Source organism: Schistocerca serialis, chromosome 1 (genome assembly GCF_023864345.2).
Source record: "Schistocerca serialis cubense isolate TAMUIC-IGC-003099 chromosome 1, iqSchSeri2.2, whole genome shotgun sequence".
Classification (NCBI taxonomy): Eukaryota; Metazoa; Arthropoda; class Insecta; order Orthoptera; family Acrididae; genus Schistocerca; species Schistocerca serialis.
The window spans coordinates 392,877,528-392,893,812 of NC_064638.1; positions in this window are offsets into that span (position 1 = coordinate 392,877,528).

Here is a 16,285-nt window from a genome sequence, read left to right on the forward strand (position 1 = left end):
AGGGAGGGATTTTTGTGTTGTCAGTAACAAAGTAACAACAGCAGAATGGATCGGTCAGGAGAGCTTATCAGAGGCGAACGTAGGCTAGTCATCTGATGTCAAGCAACAAATCCATCAGGGGCATTACAATTCTTCTACAGCCTCCAAAGTCGACTTTTGGTGAAGTGATTCCAAAGTGGAAATGTAAGGGATCAAGCACAGCTAAACAAAGGCTTGGCAGACATCATGTACTGGCAGGCAGGGATTGTCGAGCATCGCGGAGTTTACTTCTAAAAAATCGCGTAAAATCAGCGAGAAGGGGTTACTCGTGAGTTCCAAAGTGCCATCTGCAGTCCAGTGACTGTGTGTAGGAAGGGGAGTTACAAAGAATGGGAAACAACGGTCGAGCAGCTCTTCATAGACCACAAATTTCTGTAGACAGTGATAAGAGACCCTTGAGGTTTTGTGAACAGAGACGCCACTGGACAGTGGGTGACTGGAAGCGAATGATTTGGAGAGATGAATCTCGCTGTACGCTGTGGAAATCAGGTGGAAGCATTTGTGTTTGGGAATGCCTGGAGCACGTTGCGTGCCACCCTCTGTGGTGCCAGTGGTACAGTAGAGACGAGGTGGTGTTATGTTATGGGGAAGCTTTTCGGGGTTTGGGTTGGTCCCTTCATTGCGCTTAAGAAAACGGAAGGAGACGAACACATTTTACAGCACTGTGTACTCCATAGAGTAGAAGTAAATTTTGGAGACGATGACTGTATCAGCATAGCAGTGCACCCTGTCATAAAGCCGCATCTGTGAGACGATGGTCTGTGGACATAAAGCTTCTAAAATGGATTGGCCTGCTCAGCGTGTCGACTTAAAAAAGACAGAACACCTTTGGGGTGAGCTGGAACGTCGATTTCGCTCCAGACCCCAGCGACCGACTTCATTACATTCTTTGGTTTCGGCTCTCGAGGAAGAATGTGCTTCCATTCTTCCAGATTCAGACGCCTCATTGAAACTGTCCCCAGCAGAGTTCAAGTTGTGTTAAAGACAAAGGGTGGACACACCCTATATTAATGTCCAAAAATAGGTGTCAGGATACTTTTGGTCAGGTAATGTGTGCCCTTATTGGATCATTTTCCAAGAAAAATATTAGGACATATATTAGTAACTCTTAACCCGTTTCCGTATTAGCGGATTTCTCAAAAGTGATAGGAAAAGTAATATAGTTATGAATGGTTTGGCATATCTGCAACTACGAGATTCTGAAGAAGACACGATTTCGATTACAGAAGGGCTTCTGCTGGACATGCCGTCTACCACTTCTCTATAATATATTAAAATATACAAACGAAAATATTTCACCAAGTGGGTATTTCTGTTATCTGCCTAAGGCTTTCGACCGAACGTAAGACAAAATTCTTTTGGGAAAAAATTAAATTTCATGGCAAAACAGGAAAAAAGTTCATTTCATAGTTAGCTGATATGAAGCAAATAGTCATGTTAGATACGTCGTGAAGTTTTCACAACGAATCTTCTTACGAGCGGAGGCAAATAAGTGTTGGTGTTTGCCACTGTTGAACATACGGACTGATCTATTTTTTACTGATAAACGCAACTAGTGCTTCTTGATGATCGGAAAGAGGAAAAATCGTGTCTGGGACGTGTACTGCGTAGCAGTTGTCTGCAACAAAGAATATTAGAATACAGGAAAAGTGGAAGAAATGAGAGGAAGAGGCAGGAAGAGAACAGGGATAGTCGACGAAACTAGAAAAGGGCGAACTTGCACATAGACGGAGGAAGATGTTCAGAAGAGGACACAGTGGAGAGTATCTAGTGACCACTACAGAAGAAGGCTGTAAAGGGTCACAACTAGAAGTTAATTTAAAAAAAGAAAATCTCAGGAAATAATAGTGATTGTAATACACTGAAGCGCCAAAGAAACTAGTATAGGCATGCGTATTCAAAAACAGAATATGTAAAAGGCGGAATACGGCGCAGCGGTCGGCAACGGCAATATAAGCCCCAAGTGTCTGGCGCAATTGTTAGATCGGTTACTGCTGCTACAATGGCGGGCTATCGAGATTTCAATGAGTTTGAATGTGGTGTTATAGTCGACGCACGAGCGATGGGACACAGCATCACCGCGAGTGTTCCGCGAATATTAGGAATCCGATAAAACATCAAATCTCCGACATCGCTGAGGTCGGAAAAAGATCCTGCAATAACGGGACCAACGACTACTGAAGAGTATCGTTCAATGTGACACAAATGCAACCCTTCCGCAAACTGCTGCAGATTTTAATGCTATGCCATCAATAAGTGTCAGCGTGCGAACCATTCAACGAAACATCATCGATGTGGGCTTTCGGAGCCGAAGACCCACTCGTGTACCCTTGATGACTGCACAACGCAAAGCTTTGCGCCTCACCTGGGCCCGTCAACACCGACATTGGATTGTTGATGACGGACATGTTGCCTGGTTGGACTAGTCTCGTTTCAAATTGTATCGAGCGGATGGGCGTGTAAGGGTATGGAGACAACTCACGAATCCGTGGGCCCTGCATGTCATCCGGGGACTGTTCAAGCTGGCGGAGGTTCTGTAATGGTGTGGGGCGTGTGCAGCTGGAATGGTGTGGGACCCCTGATACATCTAGATACGACTCGACAGGTGACACATACGTAAACATTTTGTCTGATCACTTGCATCCATTCATGTCCATTATGCATTCCGACGGACTTGAGCAATTCCAGCAGGACAATGCGACACCCCACACGTCCACAATTACTACAGAGTGGCTTCTGAAACACTCTTCTGAGTTTAAACACTTCCTCTGACTACCAAACTCCCCAGACATGAACATTATTGAATATGTCTGGAATGCCTTACAACGTGCTGTTCAGAAGAGATCTCCACTCCCTCGTACTCTTACGGATTTATGGACAGCCCTGGAGGATTCATGGTGTCAATTTCCTCCAGCACTACTTCAGACATTAGTCGAGTCCATGCCACGTCGTGTTGCTGCACTTCTGCGTTTTCGTGGGGCCCTACACGTCAATAGACAGTTGTACCAGTTTCTTTGGCTCTTCAGTGTATATACTAAATAGGAACTTTTGTAAACAGAAAAGTACGAGTAGACACATATCATTTTGCATTCTACAAATCAGGTAAAAAGAAACTTTTAACTTTCTCCCTCATGCCGACTCATTCATCATAAGTGGTGCGATTCACGCCTCTAATGAAAGAGATTCGTTAAAAAGTGTACAGAGGAAAACCTACAGACATTTCGTTGATGTTCTATTACAAAATTCGTGTCACTGTCGTCTGCGTTTCTTTAGTTTGTTTCCTTATTCTCTGCTCCAAGAGGAAGAACGTCTCGCTATATCGAGTAACAGTTTTCTTGAAAACATTCACAAAGACCTCCTGTGTGAAGAATCTCATGTACGGCGCGCGAAATTCATATAAGGATATCGTTCTCTGGCCTTATCTGGATGTCGTAAGTTAGATTTTACAAGCGTTCCCACATCCGACGACGATGCAAGCCAAACAGCTGAGTCACCGCTGCGTCATCATCTTCTCCAAACTTTTATTGACGTGGTGCTGTGCTCCATGTTAGCCGGCCAGAGTAGCCGAGCGGTTCTGGGCGTTACAGTCTGGAACCGCGCGACCGCTACGGTCGCAGGTTCGAACCCTGCCTCGGGCATGGATGTGTGTGATGTCCTTAGGTTAGTTAGGTTTAAGTAGTTCTAAGTTCTAGGGGACTGATGACCTCAGAAGTTAAGTCCCCTAGTGCTCAGAGCCATTTGGAGTTATAACGAGTACGATTGTTCTGATTGGCCAGAAAGAAAACAAGTGGCCACCAGCTTTGATACAGACAGAGTAATTGGCTGCTCTCTTGCAGAAAATCGTCGAGTGTCTTGCTCTATGTTCGAGGTGTGTTGGAATGCCATTGCGATGAAATAGCGTACATCAGGAGATTGTTCTTAGTGTTACTCGTCATGTGAGGATGGCAGATGAGACTTCCCAGAAAAACGAGTTTAGGAATCACGAATAGTAACACTTGTATTTTCTTTGTCGGAAACGTGACTAAATATTAGCTTCATTCTACAAAGAGGAAAAGAGAGGCAGCGATGGAGCAGCTGCTCATGTTGTCGTTCTACAGGCTATGAAATGAGCCACGTACAACGGGAAGGTAGAAATATGTCCGACGTAATATGAAAGTGGTATTATTTTTATTTTTTTTCAATAGGGTAAGATTGTAATTATTTTTGGGTCATTACATCTTCGAAAAAAAATTTTCACTGTTTATATTTCACTGTCAAAGAGCCGAATATAAAGCTGTGCAAAATATCCATGCTTGCTCGCCATAACCTCTTCATTGAAACTACACGTTTGCATGGCTATAAATTTCTGTAGACATAGGAATAAATGGAAGTCGTAGTACGAGAAGTGTGATGAAAAGAAGACTGAAATGCAAAATAAAGGCATCATACTTCAAAGACAGTGCACCTGGACGTAACGATACTTTGTCAACGGGAAAAGTGAGGGATTTTTTCAAGACGAACAGTTTGGAATATCTGTGCGTTAATTTGGAGCACAGCTATGAACTTTAGTTTTAGTACATGACACACCTGCGTGGCTAAGCAAGCTTGTCGAGTGCCTGCCAGAGGTGAGGGGATGTCTATATCTTAATGAACTTTGAACTATTCAACAGCCACAGGGATGGTGGAGGGGGAGGCGGGATAGTGCGGCAGGGGAGGAAGAATTGAGATGCCACCAAGGCAGAGCACGCAGGAGGGGGTCGGGAGGGTTAGCAAACTGGGAGGGCGCACAAAGACAGGGAAATGAGAAGGAAGGAGCAAGTGAAGGGTGTGGGGGAGGCGGTAGGATACAGAGAAGGGAAGAGAAGGAGAGGGAGCCCCAGGGATCAGGGAAGAGGGGGGTTGGAGTCAGATTTGAAAGGAAGGATAGATGTCGGGACGAAGCTCATCATCTGGGACAGGGTGAAAGTTTCTTTGGGATAAGACATGAAGGCTATGGAGGTGCAGAATGGGTGGGAAGCAGCAGCATATGTGTGGCAGCAGACGGTGTTTGCAGAGGAGAGGAGACACCAGGGGGTGGGGATCGAGTTTGAAGATGATGTAGAGGATGTGGACGTGATTGAAGTAAGTGAGCAGATGTGGGAAGGTGATTAGATCATAGAGTATCCTCGATGTCAATGAAAGACAGAAATGAAAGAGAAGTCGGAGCGAATGGAATCCAATGATCTGGAGGGATTTATTGAATTTGGTAGGGTCAGAGACCCAGGTGATGTTGGCATAACAGGATGGAATAGATCAAGGATTTGTAGATATGGAGGATGGCGGTAGGATGCAATCATCAAGTCTGGCCAGACAGGAGCTTCAGAAGTCGGACTCTATTCCAGGTTTTGTATTGGATGGTAAGGAGATGGGGAGTCCATGTGAAATGGTGGGCAAGGATGGGGCCAAGGTATTTCAAAGTGGGAGTAAGATGCATAGGACGTTCAGAGGTGGTAAGGTAGAAATCAGGGTGCCAGAAGGAAGGGGTAGTGCGACCTATGATGATTGCGTGGGTTTTGGAGGGAACACTGGGCCTGTTGAAGGGTAGGATAGGGCAAGGAAGGCGGTGTCGTCAGCATATTGAGGCATGCGTGGTGGTGGTTTGGGCATATTGATGGTGTACAGGAGATAAAGGAGAGTAAAGGATGAATCATTGGGGCACACCTATGGTGAGACAGAAGGTTCGGGAATTGGTGTTATAGATAGTGACATAGGAAGGGCAGTGTGAGAAGAAGTATGCAATGAGATGGACGTAGTTCATAGGAAGGGCATAGATTTGAAGGTTGAAAGGGAGACCAGAATGCCACTCATGGTCATAGGCGTTCTAAAGGTCTAGGGAATCATAAATGGAAGAGCAGTGGGAGTTAAGTTGGAGGGAGAGGAGATGAGTAACGTTATGGATCTCGTCTTCAGCAGAGGAGGAGGACGGGAAGCAACATTGGGTAAAAAGAAGGAAACAGTGTTGATGTAGGTGGTGATGGAGATGGCAGGAGAGGATTGATTTGAAAATCTTGCTGAACAATGAGATGAGACATATGGGATGGGAGGAGGAGGAGGTGTCAAAAAGGGGTTTGTTGGGTTTAGAGAACACCAGGATTCAGTAGGTCTTCCACAGGTCAGGGTAAAACCCAGGTGTTGTACAGAGTGACAAGGGTGGCGAGGAAGGAGGGAGAACATTCCTTCAGGTGGCGGTAAGTGATGCTATCATGACAAGGGCACTGCTGTGTTTGGCACAGAGGATGAGTTGAATGTGTATAGTGTAATGGGAGTGTTTAATTCTGTTTGCAGTATATGGCTGAAGCACTGGAAGCTAGGCGCTAGCGGTGGTATCAGTACATTCATGGACAGTGGTAAAGAGGGAGTAGTCAAAGTAAGGATCATCAGCAATGGAGAAGACATTGGAGGGGTGGGATGCAAAATGATTAGCCTTACAGAGGTTATCAGGGAATGGGCATCTGTCATGGAAGAGTGGGTACTGTGGGGTGGGACTGCTGCCAGTAAGGTGATGGAAGGCAGTCCAGTACTTGGAGGAGTTGACAGGGAGGGTAGTGTTGAGTCATGCACATGTCTGACGCCAGTCCTGACATTTCTTTACTGTCAAAAGATTATGGATGTTTCTCTTTATCTGCCGAGGAGTGTATCCTTGTCACAAGTTTGGAGGGAAGAACGGTAAAGCCAGTGGGATTCACAGAGAAGAAGCACGGCCAAGGGGGAGGGTAAGGCGATGTAGATGGATGGCCTTGGTAGGAATGTGGGCTGCCGCAGCGTCATACACTGTCTTGTGGAGGGAGGAGGAAATGTAGGTAATGTCATCAGGGTGTTGACAGGTGAAGAGGTGACTTTCAGCCTGGATGTTGATGAATTCCCAGTAGGCACTCCATTATGCCCATAGGTAATCATGAATGACTTTGGGATGGATATCTGGGCAGGGTGTATTAGGACGGCAAGGTGTGAAGGAGATGAGGAGAATGAGGAGGTGGTCACTACTGAATGGATGGAGGATTTCCTTGGTAAAGTGGCCAAGGAAGTCAGGGGAGGCGGGGATGACATTAGGGATGGTGTTACTTTTGGCATGGGTGTGCTGGTGGAGGGGGACAATATCACCTTGGATGGAGTCAATAAACCAATGCCTCCGCAGGAGGTCTGCGGGGCCTTGGCTATGGGTGCTGAGATCTGTGACAATCACATATGTGGAGAAGTGGTGAGAAAGTCGTATGGGATAGGAGTAGTGGCTGGCCAAAGTGGCCGTATGGTTCTAGGCGCTGCATGCCTCGGGCATGGATGTGTGTGATGTCTGTAGGTTAGTTAGGTTTAACTAGTTCGAAGTTCTAGGGGACTAATGACCTCAGAAGTTGAGTCCCATTTGAACCATTTAGGAGTAGTGAGATAAACATAGTTGGTTGTGCAGCTGATGATCAGGGTGGGGAGAAAGACTCTGAGGAGAAGGTGTCTGGTAAGATCATTAAGCAGTCATTGTGGCTGGAGAGGGATATGCTTGAGGTGGCCAATAGCAATCCTACCTCATGCTATGGGGTGGAGATTGTCAGTATGATGACACAGGGGGAGGTGGAGACAATATTATAATGGTGAAGGGAAGTTTCATTGAGGAAGAAGGTGTCTACATAGTGGTGGGACAGGGCGTGCATGAAGAGGGGCTTGTTTGCAGGGAGGGAGCAGTCATTTTGGTAAAGGATGCTATTGTCCTGTCACACCATGAAGGAGTATGAGGGGGGGGGGGTGGAGGAGAAGCTTAGATGAGGGTGGTGAGACAGGAACAGGCAAAGTATGCTTGGTTGAGGGCAGTAGCTGGCATATGTGTCAGGGTGGAAGACAGAACAAGCAGCAAGGACAATCTGCAGGAGGGTGTGTGTGCACTGGAAAGAGTGAATGTTCTGTAGGACTGCAGTGAGGAAACAGATGATGTCTCCAGCAGTGGGGTGTGGATGGAGAGGATTGTTGGGGTGGATTGACTGATCTATAAGATAGAGGGGACGGTGAGTTTGTCTTTGATGGGAGGAGGTTTACCTTTGCATTGGTATGAGTAGGTGGGGTGGACTTCATTGCAGGTGTTACAGAAAGAAGGGGAGGCGAGATTGGGACATGGTTTGAGGAAGTGTTCGGCCTTGCATTGCGGGCAGGTGGGGGAATTTTTGCACGTGGAGGTGAGGTGCTCATTGTAGATAAGAAACCTCTGGTGACAATAAGATTGCAGGGGAATTGGGATGGCTCAATTTTATGGTGGTGGTTGAAGATGAGGGCACCATCAGTGAGGATGTCAGTGGAGGAAGCAGACCCTATAAAAACCCTCATAAGGAAGATGGGGCCTGAATCATTGTAGATGCAAAGGGTGGAGTGGATGTCAAGGTTGGGATTGGGATTGAGTTCTGCCAACATCTCGACCTCCATGACCAAGGGACTGAGCTTTGTGATCACAGTGGTGAGGCTCAGAGGACAGCAAGGGGTTGGTGCTGATGGGGAGAGGAGGAAGTATGGAAGGGGATGAGAGTCACATGGGAGACAAAGGTGATGCAAGAAATCTTCCAGAGGATATCCGTATGGAAGGAGTAATTGGGGTCCTTAACGAGGACAGAGTCTTCCTGGGGGATACATTGGGGAATGGGGGCACTTGGGACATACTTCTGGATGTCAAGGGTGTGCCTGTGGGATTTGAGGAACTTAGGGTCAGGGTGAGAGAAGAGGAAGGTGTACACAGCAGGAGGCTGGGAGGCAGGAGATAAGTAGTGTCTATGGGGTCAGAAGAGTCGAGATCAGTTTGCACTTTTTTGTTGGAGGGGAGGAGCAGAGTCCACACTGAGTCATTTCAGGGGCTCTTTGGTGACAGTGGCCTGGGAAGGAAGGTGGTGGTTGGGACTGAGTGGGAGCTGATGTGGGGCAGCTCCTCCCTGGCGAGTGGCAGCGCTAGAAGGTGGGGGTGGTGGTGAGTCATCAGACTTGGCGACAGCCGCCCAGTGGGTGATGATGCAGGTGGGCAATGCATGAGCTGGGGGTGTAGGGCTATTGGGGAGAGGGAGAAACTCGCCAGGGTGAGTGGTGGGGGTGGAGGTGGTCAGAGAGAGTTGGTGATACACACTGGTGGAGGAGGAGGAAGGGCAGGAAACAGTTAGGAGATGGGGCTGGACATTGGGTGGGGGCCTGAAGAAAATCTACAGGTTGTAATGGTGGAGACTGGGGAAGAGGAGGTGTAAATAATGGTGGTGGTGGGACTGTCCATGGTGGGGTGTCGGACGAGGGGAGAGGAGGGGGGGCCTGCCGACGACGGGGGTCGCCTGGATAGGAAGGGGAAGATGAGGCGACGAACGGCGATGTAGGAATAGCAGACTTGAACGACGAAACACAGACATGAGGATGGCAATGAAGACTGGGACGACGACGGTGATGGAGTCAGCGCCGACAACGGCGGCAGCAGGTACCCCCAGGTGGGCGACAATTCCCAGCGGCGGCGGCGGCGAAGAAGCAGCAGGCAGCAGAGGTGTGCTGCTGTGGGCGGCGGCAGGCACGGCGCCGGCCACAGGCTGCGGTGGCAGCCAAGGCAGTAGCGACGGCGACGGCCAGCGGCGACGGCCCCAGGCTGCGGTGGCAGCCAAGGCAGTAGCGACGGCGACGGGCGGCAGCGGTGACGGCGACGGCGACAGGCAACGATGACACTGAAACTATCGTGGATCTCTCCACAGGGCAGTGAATCAGCGAGGGCAGATGTGTCGTGTCGCCTTGTCGTCGCCATTATATAGCCGCACTACTGGCTATGACGTCTCTGGTACTCTCTTCCTCAGTAACTGTAGTAATTTTTATGTCCTGCAATAGTCGCGCCCGCTTCAACCTTGCAATGACCATGACCCAGGCTCTTCTGAGATGCAAACCGGCGTTGTTGTTGATGGTGATTTCAGGTACTTTTATTTCTACCGGTTCTTTTACGACGCTATTCCAAAATCCCCTTGTCCTCACAATGAGAGATGTTTCGTTGAATAGAATTCGGTGCACATTTTCTAAAGCGTGTTCTGCCACGGCTGATTTTTCAGGATTTCGTAGGTGTTAGCAGCGTTGCTCCACAGTGTGTATTGTTCGACCGACGTAGTAGCAGCCACACTGACATGGCATTTTATGCAGCCCTAGATCGTCTTTCACAGTCCTCATGAGCCGTCGTATTTTTGCCAGGGCCGGAACACTGATGAGATGTTGCGTCTCTTCAGGAGTTGGCTAATCTTTCTTGACACTGTGCCCCAAAAAGGCAAGTTTCTTGTTCCCTTCTTCGGTGCTGCTTTCCCTGCGTGTCTCACCAGAAGTGTGATACCTGGCGGTGACTGTAGCCGTTTCTCGGAAGACTTTTCAGGGGTGTCTTAATTCTTGTGGCAGATTTTCAGCGTCTGAGACGACATCAGCGAGTTTTGTGTAGGTGGTGGTGGCTAAGAGCGTGCAGATACCGATCCGTGTGTGTAGGTTTCCTATACACTCCGTGGCTGAGGTGCCCTATTGATTTTTCAGCGAACGAGGACGTGAGGGAAGGACAATGAACCATCTTTTCCTACTTCCATCGTAAACTTAAAGTGGTCGTGAATGCCGTTTAGATGTTTTGAGAATACTCCCAGTTTTTTCACGTCCGTGGGGCCAGACGATAAAAATATCGTCGACGTAACTTGACGCGACTTGACTTGTCTGGAGCCTTGTCCAAAGCGATCGATGTCTTCAAATTTCTCCATAAAAAGGTTGGATATGGATGGAGCTAACGGCGTTCGCGTTCCATCACCACGCCGTTCAACTGGTGGAAATACTGGCTTCCATATTGGAAATACGATGATGTAAACGTATGGTTAAGCAATCCCACAATTGTACTGTCGAATAATGGGAGGGAAGATTCATGCAGCCTTTGACGGTAACACCCATAAATAGCAAGGCCACATCAAATCGACCAATGTATCACCTTGATCAAGACGCAGACTTTTAATTTGGTTGATAAAATCATCGGTGTTCTTGATGTGATAAACACGACTCATACGCGGGTTAAGAAGGCTAGCCAGATGTTTTGCCAACCTGTAAGTTGGTGTAAGTGTTCACAAAGGGGCGATGAGGAGAACCCGTTTTGTGGTCCTTTGGTGGCCATACAGCGTAGGCGGTCTCGGCGCCTGAGGGAGGGGCTCTTGAAGCGATGACTGTTTTAGGAGCTCTGATGTCTTTCTCATTACTCTTGACGTCGGGTTCCGTGGCAGTTTCCAGTAGGTATCCTCCTCGAGACTCAACTGAATTTTATGGCCGGAGTCAGCTTTATACAGAATGACGACTGCATTGCCTTTGTCATCTGACAGAACCACGAAAAAATTTTTGGAAAAAAATTTTATGGGACCTAACTGCTGAGGTCATCGATCCCTAAGGTTACACACAATTTAATCTAACTTATGCCTGAGGGACGACTGGAGTCTCCGACTTCCGACAGGGGGGGAACCACGCGGACGCCTCAGACCGCGCGGCAGAATCACGATGAGGGGATCGTTGTGAAGTGCGTGAAGTCCGTTGCGTAAAGCCCCAGTCAAATTAGAGGGCGGTGGTATGGATTTTGAAATAATCCGGCACGTTTCGCGACCAATTTCGTCTGCACTCTCACTAGGTGTTGAGCCGTGGCGCGACTCTCGGGCGCAAGACGCTATCGATTACTCCTCTGGTTGAGGTGCGATCGCGAGCGCCTCCTGTCGGAGAGGGTCCTAACGAGGGAGTACGGGAGTCTGGAGCGGACAGCAGGGGAGAACGGACATTGCGGCCGCACTCTGACGACAAGAGTTGTTGTGCACGGCCGAGAAGGGAGCGTTGAGCAAGGCGGCAGTCAGCATCGTTTTCCGGGGGACAGAGAGTTGCGGCAGTCCAGCGAGCAGAACACCAGCTCCGGGAGCAGTGCTCCGGTTTGTGGACGTGACGTGGGTCGTATTTTGACGCAGTATAGTTTGCTTGGTACGCATCTGCTGCTCCTTTTATGCCCACTTGTGTTGTTCTGTCCGTATGTGCATTGAAAAGGTTACGCTCCGGCTGGAACAGTGGTTTGTGCTATACGTTCATGCACCCCGACTCATTTGTTTTGCTGCAGGCAGCTGTAATTTCAGAGATTTTTTTTCGTCGCGATTGTTTTAGCCCGGTGGTGCCTAGTATCCGAGAACAAAACAGCAAACGTGTGACCTGTTGTTTTGGGTTTTGGAGCCCCGTTTGGGCAACCTAGTTATCGCGCACACAAATGTATTGCTGCCGAGTGAGGTTAGTCCTAATCTTGTGGAACTGAGCTTTCAGTGACTGGCTCGTCTGCAAAAACAATTAATTTAACCTTTGTGGTGTGCTGTTTTTTTGCTTTCAATGGTAAATTTTTTGTCATTCATTTGTGTATGTTTCGCCGTTAATAACTGTGAGTAAAATAGCAAGGTCTTGAAGGGCTTGCGTATCGTGACTGTATTTTGGCAACTGTTTAATTTGATTTCTTGTTTATCGGTCTGGTGAAAACTTATGCCAAGTTTACTAATTTCCGCCTATGGTCCGGAAGTTGGTTTGAAGGTAAATCCGTTAGTAAATCTTTACTGGACCTAACTGTTAACTCATCTTGCGTTGAACTAATGCCATTATTAAATCGTTTCTTGTGTGCTATAAATTGTATTACCATAGACAAGGAGACAGGGCACATTCTGTGGTCGAGGGGTAGGCACGGTTGCTGCTTTGCGCGTGGCGTCTTGTCGCTCGCTATCATTTCCCGCGTTAGTACGGGCGGCGTGAGATTTGTTTGCTCGCGGTTGTATGGCCACTAGTCAGCTGTGCCTGCTCCCCCTTCAGGATGTGCCGCGTTTCGTAAGGCGTACGCCGACTTTCAGTCACTGTTACTCCTGTGCTGCTGTCGGTCGCTTACCGAAACGTTAGTCTGTTTTAGCACGGTGGCCACTGGGCCGTGACGATGTCGGTTGATGACCAGCGTTGGGGCGGTCGTCCGCTCTGAGTGGCTAAGGTCGATTGGACTTGGCAGTTACCTTCTGGTTAAACAGATCAAACTTGTTTATATGCTGTAAATTCCTAAGTAGTTTGTGAGAAAAGTTGTAACTCAGCTTTTCATGATTTTACACAATTCAAGCATTTTGGTAAGGGATTTTCCTGTCTATGTTTTATTTAAATGAGAATTCTTTATTGGGGTTATTCACCTGTTGAAGCTTAACATAAAATTTGTAACTTAGCTTTCATGATTTTACTTAATTTAAGCATTTTGTAAAGCAGTCCATTATCTACGTTTTATTGATTGGTAATTCTTTATTGGGGTTATTCACTGGTTGAACGTTAACATATGTTTGTAACCAAGTTTATGTCCTTGCTTAATTGAAATTTGTTAAGAGCCTTTATTGCTGGAAGATCATTAAAGCTTGGGTGCTTGTAATTGTGAATATTGTTGTCTGTCTATGTTGTGGGCTACCCTTCCACTTCCACAGCCAAGCTGTCCTATCTACCAGTACAGGTGTCTTGCGGATTACTTATTCAGCCCCACTCATAATATCACAGGTGAACGTATTGGAACGAGATTCACGCTGATGGACGACAACCCACACCTCCAGCGTCACAATCTTGAGAACACATTATTAGCGGATCCTAGACTCAGTCCAATCGGATGGAATAGCCTCCATGGTTTTCAGATCTCAGCTGCATTGGAATGCAAGAGTCATGATCCCAACGGCTGGTAGGAAGTGAAAACTTTCCTTAAATGCCGAAATGGCGCCCGCGTCGATATCTCTCTCCGTCATATTGATGACAGTTCGTTATGTTGACCTTCGTTCTGCACCGTGTTGTTGTTGTTGACAGAGCCGGATGCATTTCTCTTTCTGTTTCTCTGTGATCTTACTCTGCGATGACACCTGTTCTGCTACAGTGGCCGTATCGATCTACTCCCAGTTTAGTTCCGAGGGTACCTCCGTCAATTGCGGGTGGACAGCCAGTAGCACGCGACCGTGTGAATCCAGCTGCTGCTTACTGAAATGTAACCTTTCCTGCAGCAGGGCCAGCTGATTTTTTAACACCCGAAAGCCCGAGAAGATTTTGTTAATTCATATCGCCGAGAGACCCTGCTTCTATACATTACACTATAGCTATCTCAGACGAGAACAAGTGGTCAAAATTAATGTTGCCCATCGTTTTATTGTCAATAATGGACATAACAGGAAACAAAATTGATTTTCTCCTGTCAGATACAGTCATAAGGAAACAAAACTAAGGAGGATAAACAGATTTCCACTTGATAAAAAAGTAAATAAAAATAAAACAGTTGAACAACTTGCAGGTGATTCCACTGCAAACACTACAGTTTTTCTCACTACCATCATGCACAACACATTGTTTATGAACCTACTGGCCCTCGTAATTGGAGACACTTTTGTAAGTGAATAGGTATACTCGTTACCAAATTGTCCAGATAAGCCTTTGGAACATTGTCCCACTCCTCCAAAGCAGCCTCTATGATGCCCTGTGAGGGCTCTGTGGGACAGTAATCACTCATTTGAGCATGACTCTTGCATTCCAATGCAGCTGAGATCTGAAAACCATGGGGGCTATTCCATCCGATTGGACTGAGTCTAGGATCCGCTAATAATGTGTTCTCAAGATTGTGACGCTGGAGGTGTGGGTTGTCGTCCATCAGCGTGAATCTCGTTCCAATACGTTCACCAAATAGAGCCACAATGCGTGCAAGGATGTCATCCCGATACTTCACACCAGTCATCATCCCATGTATTGACGCAGTTGTCATGCAGGTACACATTTATCCAACCCAAAACATTACTGAACCGTCTTGATAATGATGGTGGTGGACGATACACTTAGGGCATAAACGTTGTCCTCGTTGTCCGCAAATAAGAACATCGCTACTGTCGGGGTGGAGACTGATACGAATCTCATCAGAAAAGAGAGTTGTGTCCCAATGCTGGCCAGTTCACAAAGTGTGTTTCCGTGTCCATGTGACAAAAGCCCCTCTTCAAACCCAATACAGAGGAGGAACCTTGACAAGTCTTTTGGCACATAATCCCTGCTCGTAGAGCCTATTTCGTATCGTTTGTGTTAATAGCTGCCCTCCAGCAGCTATTTGGAACTGCCGCCGTAGACGTGTAGCATTGTGTTGAGGTTTCTACTTCCTGTTATATGCAAACACTGATCCTGCAAACCTGTTGTTTTTCTCCCGCAGTCTCACCTGTGACTGTCCTCAACTGATCCTTGTTCCAGATTCTAGAGACATCACTTTAACTCATAGCGACATTCGCCGAGACATGTCTCATTCCCTGCTCCATTACAGTGACTATACTGAGGTTCTAAACGTACGTTGGTGTTGTCCGAAACATTCTGAAGCAACATAGCTCTCGTAATTATACGCAGCATATGGACTGCTGTGTTTACAGGTGGCACGATTCCCACAGACTGCACATACTGCCCCCTCACGGTAGAAACATGGACTTTTCGCTAGATTTCGCTACAAACAAAACAGTGTATTGATGTTACAATTTATTTCTGGATCACAACGCTCAGTTTTAATGTTTTAGCAATATGCAACATTTATTTTGACTACTGTATTTCGTAAATATTTCTTAAACAGTACTGAGCGGTGTGGTGCAGTGGCTAGCACACTGGACTCGCTTTCGGGAGGTCGACGGTTCAATCCCGCGTCCGGCCATCCTGATTTAGGTTTTCCGTGATTTCCCTAAATCGCTTCAGGCAAATGCCAGGATGGTTCCTTTGAAAGGGAACGGCCGACTTCTTTCACCGTGCATCCTTAATCCGATGAGACCGATGACCTCGCTGTCTGGTCTCCTTCCTCAAACAACCCAATCCAACTTAAACAGTGTTTAAACTATATACTGTGATCTTTTGATCGTAGGATTTCCGGATAGTGGTACTTGGTACCGAAACCGCTTGTCATTAGACAAAATAAAACTGCGACTACAGCCGGAAGCAATTCATTTTTCTACAGAGTAAGACATCTGCAGATATATCAAGTAATATCGCCATCGGCAAAGACTTTTGTGTACAAAAAGTTATTGCGCTGAATAACCGAGGATGTTTCCGCATCCAGACGAATCTCAACTTATGGCGACCCATAGGGTACAAATTTGACATGTGCGACACACAGGCCTTCTAAATGGGGTCCAATTGAAAAGGTTGCGCCAGAAAACACTAGTCCAGTTCGACAAACAGAGGAGAACGTTGGATGTGACCTCTGTTCAGA